The following is a 15,600-nucleotide window of genomic DNA, read 5'->3' as shown; positions in this document are numbered from 1 at the left end:
AATGATTTAGAAAAAATAACAACAAAATTCATATGGAACAATAAAAAGTCGAGAATCTCAAGGGAATTAATGAAAAAAAAATCAAATGAAGGTGGTCTAGCTGTACCTGATCTAAAATTATATTATAAAGCAGCAGTCACCAAAACCATCTGGTATTGGCTTAGAAATAGATTAGTTGATCAGTGGAAAAGGTTAGGTTCACAAACAGAATAGTCAACTATAGCAATCTAGTGTTTGACAAACCCAAAGATTCTAAATTTTGGGATAAGATTTCATTATTTGATAAAAACTGCTGGGATAACTGGAAATTAGTATGGCAGAAATTAGGCAAGGACCCACACTTAACACCACATACCAAGATAAGATCAAAATGGGTCCATGACCTAGGCATAAAGAACGAGATTATAAATAAATTAGAAGAACATAGGATAGTTTATCTCTCAGACTTGTGGAGGAGAAAGAAATTTGTGACCAAAGATGAACTAGAGACCATTACCAATCACAAAATAGAAAATTTTGATTATATCAAATTAAAAAGCCTTTGTACAAACAGAACGAATGCAAACAAGATTAGTAGGGAAGTAACTAACTGGGAAAACATCTTTACAATTAAAGGTTCTGATAAAGGCCTCATTTCCAAAATATATAGAGAACTGACTCAAATTTATAAAAAATCAAGCCATTCTCCAATTGATAAATGGTCAAAGGATATGAACAGACAATTTTCAGATGAAGAAATTGAAACTATTACCACTCACATGAAAGAGTGTTCCAAATCACTATTGATCAGAGAAATGCAAATTAAGACAACTCTGAGATATCACTACACTCCTGTCAGATTGGCTAAGATGACAGGAAAAAACAATGATGAATGTTGGAGGGGATGCGGGAAAACGGGGACATTGATGCATTGTTGGTGGAGTTGTGAACGAATCCAGCCATTCTGGAGAGCGATCTGGAATTATGCCCAAAAAGTTATCAAACTGTGCATACCCTTTGATCCAACAGTGTTTCTATTGGGCTTATACCCCAAAGAGATACTAAAAAGGGAAGGGGACCTGTATGTGCCAAAATGTTTGTAGCAGCCCTGTTTGTAGTGGCTAGAAACTGGAAAATGAATGGATGCCCATCAATTGGAGAATGGCTGGGTAAATTGTGGTATATGAACGTTATGGAATATTATTGCTCTGTAAGGAATGACCAGCAGGATGAATACAGAGAGGCTTGGAGAGACCTACATGGACTGATGCTAAGTGAGATGAGCAGAACCAGGAGATCATTTACACTTCGACAACGATATTGTATGAGGATGTATTCTGATGGAAGTGGATTTCTCTGACAAAGAGACTTAACTGAGTTTCATTGGAGAAATGATGGACAGAAACAGCTACACCCAAAGAAGGAATACTGGGAAATGAATGTGAACTATTTGCAATTTTGATTTTCTTCCCGAGTTATTTTTACCTTCTGAATCCAATTCTCCTGTGCAACAAGAGAACTGTTTGGTTCTGCAAATATGTATTGTATCTAGGATATACTGCAACATGTTTAGCATATATAGGACTGCTTGCCATCCTGGGGGGGGGGGGAGGAGGGAGGGAGGGGAAAAAACGAAACATAAGTGATTGCAAGGGATAATGTCGTGTAGAAATTATCCTGGCATGGATTCTGTCAATGCGAAGTTATTATTAAATAAAATAAAATTTATTATATTGGAAAAAAAAAAAAAAAAAAAAAAAAGAAAATTAAGGGAGTGTTTATCAGCTGAGGAGTAGCTCAATAAACTGTGGTATGTGTTTGTAATGGACTATTATTGTTCTTTGTATATAAAGTAATAGCAATGTTGGGAGATGACCCACTGTAAATGATTTTGCTATTCTCAGTAGTACAATCAACCATGAGAACCTTCAATCTTCAGAGAAGGACTTACGATGAAAAGTCCTATCCATGCCTATAGAAGGAACTAATAGTATTTGAATACAAACTGAAGTATTCTCATTCTCTCTCTCATTCTCTCTTTCTCTCTCTCTCTCTCTCTCTCTCTCTCTCTCTCTCTTTCTTTTTAACTTAATTTTTCTTAAGGGTTTTATTTAGGGTGGGAATCTATGTTTTCTTTCATAATGTGATTTTTATGGAAATGTTTTATATAACTTCACATGTGATTTCTTAATTGTGAGTGGGGATAAGAAAGAGAACCTGGAACTCAAAAATTTTATAAACCAGTGTAAAAAAATGTTTTGAATATAACTGGGAGAAATATGAAATAAATAAAAAAGGGGAAAAAAGAGTTAGACATTCCAATAAAGTTTACAAACCTTTTGAAGCATTTAATATAAGTTGAGTCTGCATTTATTAAGAATTTACTATTGGCAGTGTGCTGTGCTTAGTGTGAGATAAATACAAAGAAAGATACAATAGAGAGTGGAGCCAAGATGTTGGAAAAAAGGCAAGGGACTTACCTGAGCTCTCCCAAATTCATCTCTAAATAACTTTAAATAACGCCTCAAAATAAATTCTAGAGCAGCAAGACCCACAAAAATATGGTATGAAACAATTTCCTAATCCAAAACAATTTAGAAGGTTGGCAGGAAAGGTCTATCACAGTGAAGTGCAGGCTATATCAATGCAGGTTAAGCCCCAGCAAACCAGGATAACTGAATAAGTAGTGGCTATGACTGCTTCCAGAGCACTTAACCCACAGACAGTTAGGGGGTCAGACAACCAGTCAGAAGGAGAATTCAAGGATCTCTTTGCTAGTAGAAGGTGCAGGATTCTGTTGAATTATCCATACTCCTATCTGGGTTACAGTTCCAGAGAAACACAAGCACATCTGAGCTTCTGGCCCCAGAAGAGCGAAAGCCCTAGTCACAGTTCTAGAGCAGAAAAAATGTTTATGGTCACTTACAGACTAGAGCACAGGCCAGAAGAATAGTAAACATTTCTCCTTTAGATCATAACACCTTGGAAGAACTAAAAGCTGATAGGTCCCCAGAATTCACTGTAAAAACAACTGAATAAAAAACCCAAAGCTTGATAATGTTCACTCTATATTGGGAGCAGAGCCCAGAGTTAATATAAACTTAAAAGTCAAGGAATAATCTGAAAAAAAATGAGCAAACAAAAAATTTCTGACCCTAGAAAGTTACTATGGTGACAGAGAAGATCAAAACAAACTCAAAAGAAGACAACAAAATCAAATCAAAAAGGCTGCATTTAAAGACTCAAAGAAAAATGTAAATTGGTCTCATGCCATGGGAAAACTCAAAAAAGATTTTAAACATTAATAAGAAAGGTATAGGAAAAATGAGGGGAGAAAGAAAAATGAGAGTGATGCAAGAAAATCATGAAAAAAAATTGACAGCTAGGTAAAGGAGATACAAAACCGACTCAATGATAAAAGAAGCACAAACATCTAATGAAAAAGTAGAATTGGCTAAATGGGAAAAGATGTAGGAAAGTTCATGGAAGAGATCTTAAAAAGCAGAATTGGCCAAAATGGAAAAGGAGGTATAAAAGCTCACTGAAGAAAACCATTCCTTAAAAATTAGAATTGGGCAAGTAAAAGTTAACGACTCCATGAAACATCAAGAAACAATAAAACAAAATTTAAAAAATGAAAAAGAAGAAAATGTGAAAAAATCTTATTGGAAGAACAATTGACTAGAAAAATAGAAAAAGGGGAAAGAACTCACATGTGCAAAGAAAAAAAATGTTTGAACAACCCTTTTCGTAGTGGCAAGGAACTGGAAACTGAGTGTATGGCCATCAGTTGAGGAATGGCTAAATAAGTTATGGTATATGAATGAAATATTTTTGTTCTATAAAAAATGATGAGCAGGCTGATTTTAGAAAAGCCTGGAAAGATTTAAATGAATTGATATTAAATGAAGTGAGGAGAAATAAAAGAATATTATGCACAGTGATGACAAGATTATGTGATGATCAACTGTGATGGGCTTGGCTCTTTTCAACACTTAAGTAATTGAAGAGAGAAAATTTGAAATGCAAATTTAAAATAATGTTAAAATTATTTATCTGTGTTGTTGCAGAAAATAAAATACTAAATAAATACTTTTTAAAAATAGACAAAGACAATAATAAAAATGATGTAATGACTTTGGCCACATACAGAAGAAACAAATTATTAAATCTTAGAATCTGGTTAGCTGCCTGTAGACCAGATTGATCCTCATCCCCAGGTGTCTCTATTCCCTGATAACTTGTAGCAAATTTCTCTACTCTCTGTGAATATAATCAAAGGCAGATTACATCAATAATAACTGACTTACTAAATATATGGTATTCCAAAAGTCTTAGGGAAGTTTTAAGCTATTAAAACTTAAATAACTTAAAACCATACTTAAGACTTTTGGAATATCCCATGTTATCTTATTTGAGTCTCCTCAATAACCCTGTGAAATAAGTACCATGGGTATTATTATCCCAATTTTATGATTTAGAAACCTCAACTTAAAGAAGTTAAGTGATTTGCTCATTGTTTCACAATAGGGGGATCTGAATCTTTCTTTTTTTGACTTCAAGTATAGTATTGCATCCACTATGACAGGTTTTTGATACAAAGACTCTTTAGGAAGTCATTAGGGGCTCTGATGGTGGGAAACCATCTTTGGGTAGGTAGGAGAATAGGACAGGGAAATAAGACACTGACCCTCAAAAAAAGCTTGGGAAAAAACAAAATAAATAATCAGTAAGGACATTTAGTGGATATAATTGGAAAGACCCCTTGACTTCATCATAGACAAATCCCATCTTAGATATTTATTATTTGCATTAACCTAGAAAAGTTATTTAACAGGATTTCAAATTTAGAGCCAGACTAGTCTTCAGAAGTAATCTAATCTTAACATTCCCCCATTTTACAGATGAGAAAATTGAGGTCCCATGAAGGGATTTGCTTCAGGCTACCCAGGTAGTAAGTGGCAAAGCCAGGGATACAGAGCAAGGGAATAAAAGGTCCCAGGTCCTTGTTCTGTTCATTTACTGTGTGACTCTCTAATTAGCAGTTTCCTTATCTGCAGAATGAGGGATTGGCCTTGATGGTTTCAAAGTCCCCTTCTAGCTCTGATATTTTATAATTGGAATTCTGAAAATCTAAGATTTTTTTCTGCTTTTCCTCTCTAGGAGCTGCTTTACACACTTAGCTCTGAGAAAAGGCTCCATATTTGTTGATTTAGGCAGATGGATTAAAGAGCTCTTTAAATTCTACCAGAGATACTTAATGTTACCTCTAAAGAACTAGATCTTGCCAGCAATATGAATATTGGAAAAAATGCTAGACTTGGGAGCAGCAGATCTGGGGGTGAAGTCTTAGTCAATTACTAATGATGTATCTAGGTGATCCAGGGTACATCACTTCCCCTGAGCTTCAGCTTTCCTAGCTGTAAAATGGGACTAACAATGCTTTTACTCCTTAAATCCCAGGGTCAATTGTATAACTCCAAAGAAATAACAGAAGTGAAAAACACTTTATTACTAACAAATGTTGCATAAATATTGCCTATCATCATTTTCTCTGGTTGTCTCCCATACCGCTCTCCCTTCTTAACCTACTTATTTCCTTGTCTTCCTTTAAATCTCAACTAAAATCCCTTCAATCCTCTTAATTTTAGTGCTTTTCCTCTTTTAATTAATTCTAATTTATCATGTATTTAGCTTGTTCGCAAAAATTTCTTTGCATGTCATCACTAATTGAGGAAAAGAACTGTCTTTTGCGTTTTTGGGTATCTCTAGCATTTAACAGTGCTGGTCATATAGCAGGTACTAAATAAATATTTGCTGATTGATGCTATATTTCCAAATAACCTTACAGCATTAAGATAGCAGTTTTCAAACTCAGGACAATTGATATGTTGAGCCAAAAGGTTTTTTTCCCCCTCAATTCTTTCCTTCTAGTTAGAAGTATAATTGGGGAGGGAAAATGGGTGGTGGAGTAGGACAGGAGATAGGGAGGATGACTAATCAACAGAGCCAAGTCCTTAGAGAGGGAACTCTTTTTCTAGATCTTGGATCCCTTTGGCAGTTTGGTGAAACCTATGAATCTCATCTCATAATAATGTTTTAAAATTCATAGAATAAAAAACAACATCACAAAGGAAAGCAATTATTCTGAAATACAGTTATTTAAATATTATGGGGAAAAAGTTCATAGACCACAGACTAAGAATACCTGCTGTAGAGAAAGCTCATATTTTCCCTTCCTGGTGGGTTATACAGAGCATGTGGCAATATTTCCTGGCCAATTTCCAATCCATCCATCTGTGAAGCCTTGGTGATCCTACTCCTGGCCTTGAGAGACTGGAGGGCTAATGCTATGTGGTAATAAGGAATCTTCTGGGTGACCCTCTTTGGAATCAGAAGGATTGAAGACCCAGGAGAAGCTTAGCAAGAACTGACTGAATACAACAGATTCAATCTGACTTTCTCTCACTTATTTCCTCTGTAAGCTTTCAAGAAAGAAATGTTTTGAGTTTGGGGAGAGGGGAAGGGAAAGATGGGAAGAATGGATTGCTTCCTATCCCCTTCCTAACTCATGCCAATGTGGTCCCTTTCTTTTGTGTGTATTCTTTTTGGATTTTAAGTGATTCAACTAAAAGCGGTAGCAACAGCAGCAGCAGCAGCAGCAATAATAGCACAGCAGTGGGGCTAGTAAAGTCATTCTGCTTGATCCAACCCAGAAGGGGACTATCCATCAGTTGGGATACCGTATCCTGCAAAGAGCCAGCAAGGGAAAGACTTGTCCATTAATACCCTCTCACTGTGAAGCCAAGATTCTGGAAGAGAAGAAAAGAATTTCCAGAACCAGATGTCGCAAGGTACCCTTTGGTCCCATACATTCCCTAACACCTAATACATGCCCTCATAACCTCTGTGGTAGAGGTTTAAATGTGTGCAGAGACAGTACGTACTTTCAGTATGGGAGATATTTTCAAATATCTATCTTTCCTATATCTTCTTAGCAAATATCCCTTTTATAAAAATAATTGGTATTAGTTGTCAGACCAATGAGAGCTGGGAAAGTGAGCCCAGGGGATGGGTGTTATTAAAGTTCATTAATATTGTTTTTCCCAGGCATTGGTCAGATGGGTAATGGGATACAAGAGGAATTTAGCCCCAGATGGAGTCCTTCCCACCTTTCCCTAGTTACTTACTTAAATTATTTCTGGAGCTTTAGAGGGAGAATATTTCTACAAATAGTTTGATTATCTTTTCAATGAAAATTTCTCAAAGATGTCCATAAAGCCCTTTATGTCAATGTGGTAACTATGGAATTATTATTCTTACTAATTGCTCACATTTTCTTAATAAATGACAATTTTTCCTTATAACAACTATGTTAAGTGATATTTCCCCTATTTTATAGATGAATCACCCAATATTCAGAGAGATTATAGTATCAAGATTTGAACCCAGAATATTGAAAAGTTTTCAACAGTCTTTAAATAACTGAAAAACAAGTGCCATTCCTTGGAAAACAGATTAATTCTCAGTAGATGCTTTAAGTTTCCAAACTGAAACTATAACGATGCTTTATCCAAACTGAAATGTTACTTTAACTAATTAAAAAACTACTCTTTCTTAGAGATGTATATCTTCTTTTACATAACAACTGATAGTTGATGTCAAATAAGCTTAATGGGAATAACAGTGTGAAATGGTTATATCGAAAAATTATCCAGTCTGATGCTGCTATTAATAGGTTTTACTTAGAAAGTGCTTTAAGTCCTTATACACATTCATAGGATCATAGGATCACAGAATTTGAGGTGAAGCAAATCTTTTCATTTATTAACAAGGAAATTTAAACCTAGGTAGTTTCAAATTTTAGAAACTGCGATTTGAACCAAGAAAGGAAAAAGTGATTTATAGAATGTTAGGATTCTAAGACTTTGAAGATTATCCAGTTTTGACTTCTTATTTCCCCAAGATGAGAAAAAAGATTGGCATATCATGGGATCACAAATTTAGAATTGGAAAGAGACATAGAAACTATCACGTTCAATACCACTTTTCCTATTTTACACAAAAGGAAACCAAGGCACAGAGAGGTTAAGTTACTAACCAGGATTACACAGTTAATAATAGTTTGGGGTACAACTTAAACCTAAGTCTTTCCTGATCCCAAATCCAGTATACCATGTTGTCTCTCAAACTTATCTGAAGTCACATACTGAGTTAGTGGAAGAAACAGGAGTTTAAAACCCCAGATTTCCTGAATCCTAAGACACCACAGTAGAGCTGCCTCCTCATCTAAGAAATGTACAAGCAAATTGAGTTGTTTTATTATCATCTCCTTTTAACTTTTAGAAATATTTTCTCAGTATCTCAGTGTGTTTCAGAACCACTTGAGCTACTTCCCACTGCAGAATTTCACTATTGCAAAGATCTTGTGTTTTATTGGTTTGGATGCTACCACTCTTTGGAGTGACATGATTTCAGCCCTTCCATATCTTATTAAATACTTTCATGAATTATTGTGACCAAAATCTTCAACTTCTGCTGGCCAATTTCCTGGTGATGAACCTCTTTCCACTTAGCCAATCTGGTCCTCACTGGAAAAATCACTGGCTCTGAATTCAAAGATCTTGGCTTCCGATCTCTTAGAGATTTTTCATGCGTGTATATATACAAGGAAAAATTTTTGAGTGAAATGGACACATACATGTTGTCTTTTCCAGCTGGACTGCATATTCCTCGTGAATAGAGACTAAAACAGCTTTTGTTTTTGTAGCCACAGAAACTAGTACAGTGCCTGATACCTAAATAGTATTTAATAAATACTTGTTGACTGATCAGAACCTGTATGAATCTGGTCAGTTGACTCCCTAGGTTTCAATTTCCTCATTGACAAAATGAGATTAGCCTAGATGACCTCGGACTTTTCTTCTAACTTTAGAAGGTTTGGTGGGATGTAGCTCATCTCTACATCTGTACTCAAAAACTTTTTTTGGCTTGGTAAGGCTTGATGAGACTTGGGCTCCACTGGCCCTAGCCTTCAGAAACTCAGGATCACCTCTATGTCACTCAGAGCAGCAACACAGGAAGACTTTAGTGAAAAGAATTCATTCCTAATCAGACTTCTTTTTGGAAATCCCCATTTCATTTCTAACTTATGGAAATTCACAGGAATGTGAGTTTTGAATCTGAACAATCATTTAGTCCATCTCCCTCGATTTTACAGATTTTACAAATGAGTCAGAGTTTAAGTAGTATGCCCAGGCAGTATTTGAATCCAAATCTTCTAACTCTTCCAAATCCAACCCTACTTTATGCTGTTCTCTGTCGGTTTAAAGTTTTAGAAATAGCAAGAAACATAAGAGGTAACTCATTTTATTAGGTGCCCTTCCAAATGAGAGCATGTATATCTTGGTTAGATATTGCAGGTAGATAGTAAGTTGAGTTCAGAATTAAAAAGTACAATGAGAGTAGACTGTATCAAATTTGGGGGAAGCTGGATAGTATTTAAGGTGATCTCAAAATGGTCTGTGCCACAAAAGCTCATCTTTTTGACATCAGTATCTTCTGATTGATGTTATAAGATTGAGAGAATCATTCACAATCACAAGTTCCTAAAAATCACAGCTTTGAGAAACTCTTTAAAAGCAGAGAAGTAGAGAGTGGAAGGTAGAAGTAGGCTGCTCCAAGAATGTCTTTCCCATAAAAAGTGATCTAGATGATAACAAAACAATACACGACTGAAAAAAGGAGGTAGATTGGTAACACAATGAGAGTAAGGCTAAAAAAGTATTGCAAATCCTGAGTGCTACTCAAATCTATATAAAATGGCAAAAAAGATCAGATTAGTGGAAGTCTTCCAGCTCATTGGATAGACCTTTGAAGATTTATGAAAGGACATAAACAAAAGATAACAAAGCATGGATAAGTTATGATCTATATGGTAGAGGGAAAAACCTCATTGATCAAAGAACATTTGTTAAGCATTTTTACCATAGTGCTAAAAAATTCAATTACAAAGAAAAAGAAAAAGCAACCCCTGCTCTCAAGAGATAGTTAACATTTAATAAATACTTGCTGATATTAATGGCATCATAGATACATCAAAATATTAAAGCATACAAGGGTCATTTTGGTGTGACAATTTGGGTATCCTTATTGGACATGGTCAATGGAGAATTTGTTTTCTTTGACTGTGCTATAAATATTTATTAAAAGAATTTGTTTTTTTTTAAACTGAGGAGGTGGGATGGTACAAGAGCACCACAGACATCTCACTCTCACATTTTGTACTATTTACATAGATTCCTGTTTTATTAAAGGTAGAGGTGATCTTAAAGAGATCATTCAGTCCAAACCCCTCTTTTAATCTGTTTTGTTTTTGGTGAGACAATTGGAGTTAAGTGACTTGCCTAGGGTCTCACAGCTAGTAAACTGGATTTGAACTCAGGTCCTCCTTGTCTTCATGGACAGTGCTCTATCCACTGCACCATCTAGCTGTCCCCTCCCTCCCCCCCAGTCTCTCTTAAAAGCAAGAAAACAAGGAAAGCAAAGCACACATAAATGTAGTCATTTTCTAGGAGAATGGAAGGATATTCAGCCTTCTCACCTCACACATCCATCAAGGAACATCTAGTTTCCTGCATAAGAGGGGACTAACCCACTCTTCCAACTCAATACTACATAAGTACAATCTGTACATATGTACACACACACACATTCAATCTGGAAAGCTCTAAAATAAGGTGTATAATGCAGAAAGTACCAGTCCTGGAATTAAGACAATGAGATGCAAGTTTGAATTTGCAATGAAGGTTTCTCACAAAGTTCCCCATATAAATGCAATTACTATGCAACAACAACAACAAACCTCAATAATTTAAAAAAATATATAGCAATAGTGCGGATAGGTAGTGCAGTGGATAGAGCCCCAGCCCTGAAGTCAGGAGGACCTGAGTTCAAATCTGGCCTCAGACACTTAATACTTACTAGCTGTGTGACCCTGGGCAATTCACTTAACCCCAATTGCCATATATCTATCAATGTGAGCTGTTATTCATTATCTTATTAGCATTTACTTTAATGAATTAAGAACAGAACACCCAATGATATCAAGGAAATGGACGAGTTCCTTTAACAGAATGAGTTGAGCAGATAAATAATAAAAATAATGTCACATGACTTTTTTTGAATGCACTTTCCTAATATGTCATGAGGTAGGTAGTAAACCATATTATTCCACCCCCTCCCCCTTTTGTTTTTTTTGGAAGAGGAAACTGAAGTTCAGAAAGAAGAAATGATCTACTCATCATTACACAACTTGTTAAGTGGTAGAGTCAAAGATTCAAAATCCATTTGCCTAATGTATAATGATAATAGCAGAATTGTGGGATTTTGAGCTAAAAGGGACCATTGAGAATAAATAAAAGTGCTTTATTAGAGCAGGAATACAAACCAATATGGATATTAGGAGACATAAGCAAGATCTGCAAGTCAATCTTCGTAAGAAAAAAATAAAACTGTACAAATTAGGTTTTAGAGGGATCTCATAAAACCTCTCATTGCTCTCCTCCCACCAGTCAATTCTCTGTTCACACACTGCTTTATCCAAGAGCTGATTCCCTTCACTTCCCCTCTTCTCAGGCTGCTTTTTAAGCCTGGGTAGTAGTTCCTGCTTTCCCAGGGTGATTTCTCCTTCCTAACTCTGCCTGGGGCTTTCCCATAGGCAGGAGTTTCCTCTGCTTGGTTCCTCACTGTATGAGTGAAAAAGCTTTCTGAAATTGCCTAGTTTCCTAATGTGGACACTGGGGAGAGAGTCTGGAGCATAGATAGGCCAGCTATCATAATGTGCTCCGCACTACAGGATACTGTTTCAGTGAGGAGAAACTTTAAAAATCATTTTCGTTATATCAAAATGGCAAAGGGTGAGGGACAGGGGGTTCTAGTCTGGGCTGGTCCACCACTTTGGTGCTATTTGAACTTTTGTAAGGCATCTCCCCTCTTCGATCCTCAGTTTCCCAATCAATCAAATAAAAGGGTTGTATGGTCTTTTCTGTTCCTGATATTCTGGTCTTCCAACAGCCAATGCCTCTAGAGTCTATTATGAATGCAAAGAGAGCCATACCACCTGCAGCTCATTTCTCTGGTTATGTTTCTTATTTTAAGGGACAAAGAACAAAAAATTGTTCAGATTTTCCTAACATTTCATGACATCCAGGAAGACAAGGCTAATCTCCTCCACCTTACCCCTCACCAACTTCTGGCCCTAACCCTATGGGGACTAATAGAGACAGTGTCAGAAGATGACAGCATCATACCCTACACATAATATCAAACTGAGGGAAGCTCTATTAACAATGGGGTGCAAGAATCTGTAAAGAGACACTCTGCAATGATGAATATACCCCTGTTTTCACCATACAACCTATCATCCGGCTACCACCACTCACGCTCCAACTCCAGCCCCCACACCATTCACATAAATTCATAATCTGTTAGAAGAAACGATCTTAGAGATTATTTTATCCATTTAAAAAAACAAGGGAACTGAGACTCAAAAACATTTAGCCTGTTACCTTGGGGTAAGGTATATGGGGAGAAGAGGGAACAGAGAACTGAACCTCACTAACATAATCATACACAACCAGAAGGATCAAACTCATCTCTCCTCCAACCCAATATTACATATATACAATTTGAGGCAATGAACAGAGATGTGTACAGTAGTATATATAACTGAGAAGTGAAAAGAGCATTGGACTTGGGTTCAGATTTCATCCAACGCTTATATGTCCAGATCCTTCAAGTCTCTTCCAGGGATAATTCTCTCTTAACAACGGGGGTCCAAATTGCCCCTATTCTATGCCAGCATCCAGCCGCCCCTTCTTTGCTCCACCCCATAGTAAATACCCTACCTGGCTAAGAAGGGAATGATCCCATCTCCCACCCCCACCCCCACCTCAATCCTCCACTTCACATACAAATAACCCAGAATATCAAAGATACGAGAGATCTTAGAACACAATTTTAGAGCTGGAGAGACCCCAGAACACAAAATATCAGAGCCAGCACAGATCTTAGACCACAACACAAAATATAAGATCCAGAAAGACCTTAGATATCATCTAGCCCAAGTCCCTCATTTAATAGATGGGGAAACTGAGATCTCATTACCTGATTCAGAGGGAGATCGAACTCCCAACACCCCCCTCCTCTCTCTCTCTCTCTCTTTCTCTCTCTCTCTCTCTCTCTCTCTCTCTCTCTCTCTCTCTCTCTCTCTCTCTCTCTCTTTCTCTCTCTCTCTCTCTCTCTCTCTCTCTCACACACACACACACACACACACACACACACACACACACATATCTCCCGCAGTGAGTTCTCTGTCCTCCACCTCCCAGTTCCCCTTCACCCCCGCGTCCTGAGACTGCAGCAGCTCCCGCACTGGCCACCGCCCCCAGTCCTTCGCCCCAGTCGGGAACAACTAGAGGAGAGGATGTGTACTCCCCCTCGACGCCCACGTGTCCATCCCTCCCACCCCCCACTCTCAGGAGCTACCCCAGCCCAAGTCCAGTCCCGGGTCCAGCCCAGTCGCGGCCCCGCGGGGACAGGACTAGCACCTACCGGCTGCTGGAGGGTCCGCCCCCCACAGCCTCCAGTCCCCCAAGCGCTGCCAGGGCCCAAGGAAGGCTGTGCTAACGGCCCCCCCAGAGCGGAGCCCGAGAGTCTGCAGCCGATGCTGCCGCTACAGCTACCGCCGCCGTGCTGCCAGCAGCTGCCTGCGCGCCCCCACCCCGCCCCCCGCCGCCCCCTCGGGTGCCAGGCGCAGAATTTACAAGTCAGACCTGGAAGGGGCCTTAGACATCCGTTAGTTCAACCTCCTTATTTCACACATGGGGAAACTGAGGCCCGGAGAGGTACAGGGACTTGCCCAAGGTCATACAGCTGGTAAGTGGCTGAGCCTATAATCGAACCCAAGTTCTTAACTCCACGTCTTGGGTTCTTCCAACGATACTACTTTGCCTTTAACCCCAGTCCGCTCTTCTCCCTCTCCCTTCCCCTCTGGCCGGGTCAAACCAGTCGCTGAGGGCTCCCTTTTCCTAAGGCATCTTTCTCTTCCACACTCACTCTTTTCTCCCTCTTCCGTGCCCACCCCTCTCTTTCCTTCCCTTTACCTTTCCCCTCTCCTCTCCCCCACCCCCATTCCCTCTCTCCTCTCTCCCCTGCCCAGTCCCTGGACCCAAAGCTCACAGCGGGTCGGTCTGGTTAGATGCCTTCCCACAGTTCCCAGTGAGCTGATGCCTCCTCGTCGCTCTCCTCCGCCCCCCTCCATCTCACCCTTACGCCGCGGTCCCCTCTTTCTGCGCTCACCTCGGATTCTCACCGAGCATGGTCCTTTGCCAGAGCTGGGATCCCCCCTCCCCACTCTCAAGAGATAGGAATTCTTGGGTTTTTCAAGCTGTAAGGGAAAGAGGCTTCAATCTGAAGCGACAAGATCTGGGTTAGAGTCAGGACAGGGTAGTTGAAGTAGACTATGCTAGAAATCTTAGTAACACTAGATTTTAGGGTTTCTCGTCTCCTGTTCCTCCATCTCCACACCCGGTTTTTTTTTTTTTTCCCCCAGATGGGAAAGCTGAAATCTAGAAAGGACAAATGATTTGCCCAACGGCTCACAGGTTGTAAAAGACAGAGCTGAGATTTAAACCAAGGTCTTGTGACTTTGGGTTCAGTGTGTTTTCTCCTACTGCTGGCTGATTATTGGACCTCAGAATTTCAAAATGGAATAAACCATAGAGATCAGAGGCATGGACGCCAGTCCTGGTTGTGATATTTATTAATTGTGTGATCTCTCACAAGTCCTTTGATTTTTCTGGACACAAAATTAAGAGGTTTAACAGTGATCGCTAAGGACTCTAAAGAACTCCACCCTTCTGAAATTCTCAGAGTCTCAGAGAATTCAGAAAGATAAGAGATGTTTTGAAGGCCGGGAATAAATAACTGATGACTGCAGTCCCGGCAGAATTCTTTTACTAAAAAGGTGCCCTTGTAGTCTTCCCTAATGCAGAGTGCAGCTGGGGCAGCCCGCAGATTGCTCTCCTTTTCCTGACGTTTTAAGAATTCCATGAAAGTGTAAAAACAGGAGGGGAAATCTCGGAGTTGGGGGGGGGGGGAGGTGTCACAAATGCTCACAGATTTTTCATCTGCTTGCAAAAGATTTTCTTTGAGCCTTGCCTGCTGTCCTCAGCCACATCTGCTTTCCTCTCCTACCCTATCCTTTTTCCCCATTCTGCAATCACTCTACTAATCCCAGGATAGAGGAATTGGAAAACAAATCTGCTTCCTCCCACTCAAAAAAAAAAAAAAAGTTTTTAGAATGGTCTTTTCTAAATAAAAGTAAGTTTTTAATTGGGGGTAATGGGCTTCTTTCCTTCCTTCTTTCTTCCCCTCTTGGGAGTGGGTTAAGAATACCCCCTAGAGGCAAGGAGACAGCTTTATCTATTTATCTATTTATAATGGAGGGAGCTCCTTCTGGTCTTAAGTAAGATTAAGAAGCAGAGCAATTGAATCTGGGATTGACTTTGACAATAATTTGCTTTTTGAAAATGAAGGCATTGTATTAAATCTTGAAGG

The 15,600-nt window shown here is 38.8% G+C and overlaps 1 protein-coding gene across 1 annotated transcript in view; it reads right to left on the bottom strand.

Moving 5' to 3' along the window:
- Positions 1–13,762, bottom strand: part of HTR4 (5-hydroxytryptamine receptor 4) — a 79,579-nt gene extending 65,817 nt beyond the window's left edge. Inside the window, exon 1 of the mRNA XM_051978952.1 lies at positions 13,594–13,762. The gene's annotated coding sequence lies outside the window, so the exon portion shown is untranslated. The remainder of the gene's footprint in view (positions 1–13,593) is intronic.
- Between the last annotated feature and the right edge of the window lie 1,838 nt (positions 13,763–15,600).

Source organism: Antechinus flavipes, chromosome 2 (assembly GCF_016432865.1).
Source record: "Antechinus flavipes isolate AdamAnt ecotype Samford, QLD, Australia chromosome 2, AdamAnt_v2, whole genome shotgun sequence".
In the NCBI taxonomy this organism is placed as follows: domain Eukaryota; kingdom Metazoa; phylum Chordata; class Mammalia; order Dasyuromorphia; family Dasyuridae; genus Antechinus; species Antechinus flavipes.
Note: the sequence above shows the minus strand (reverse complement) of the source record. Positions and strands in the feature narration are given on the sequence as shown.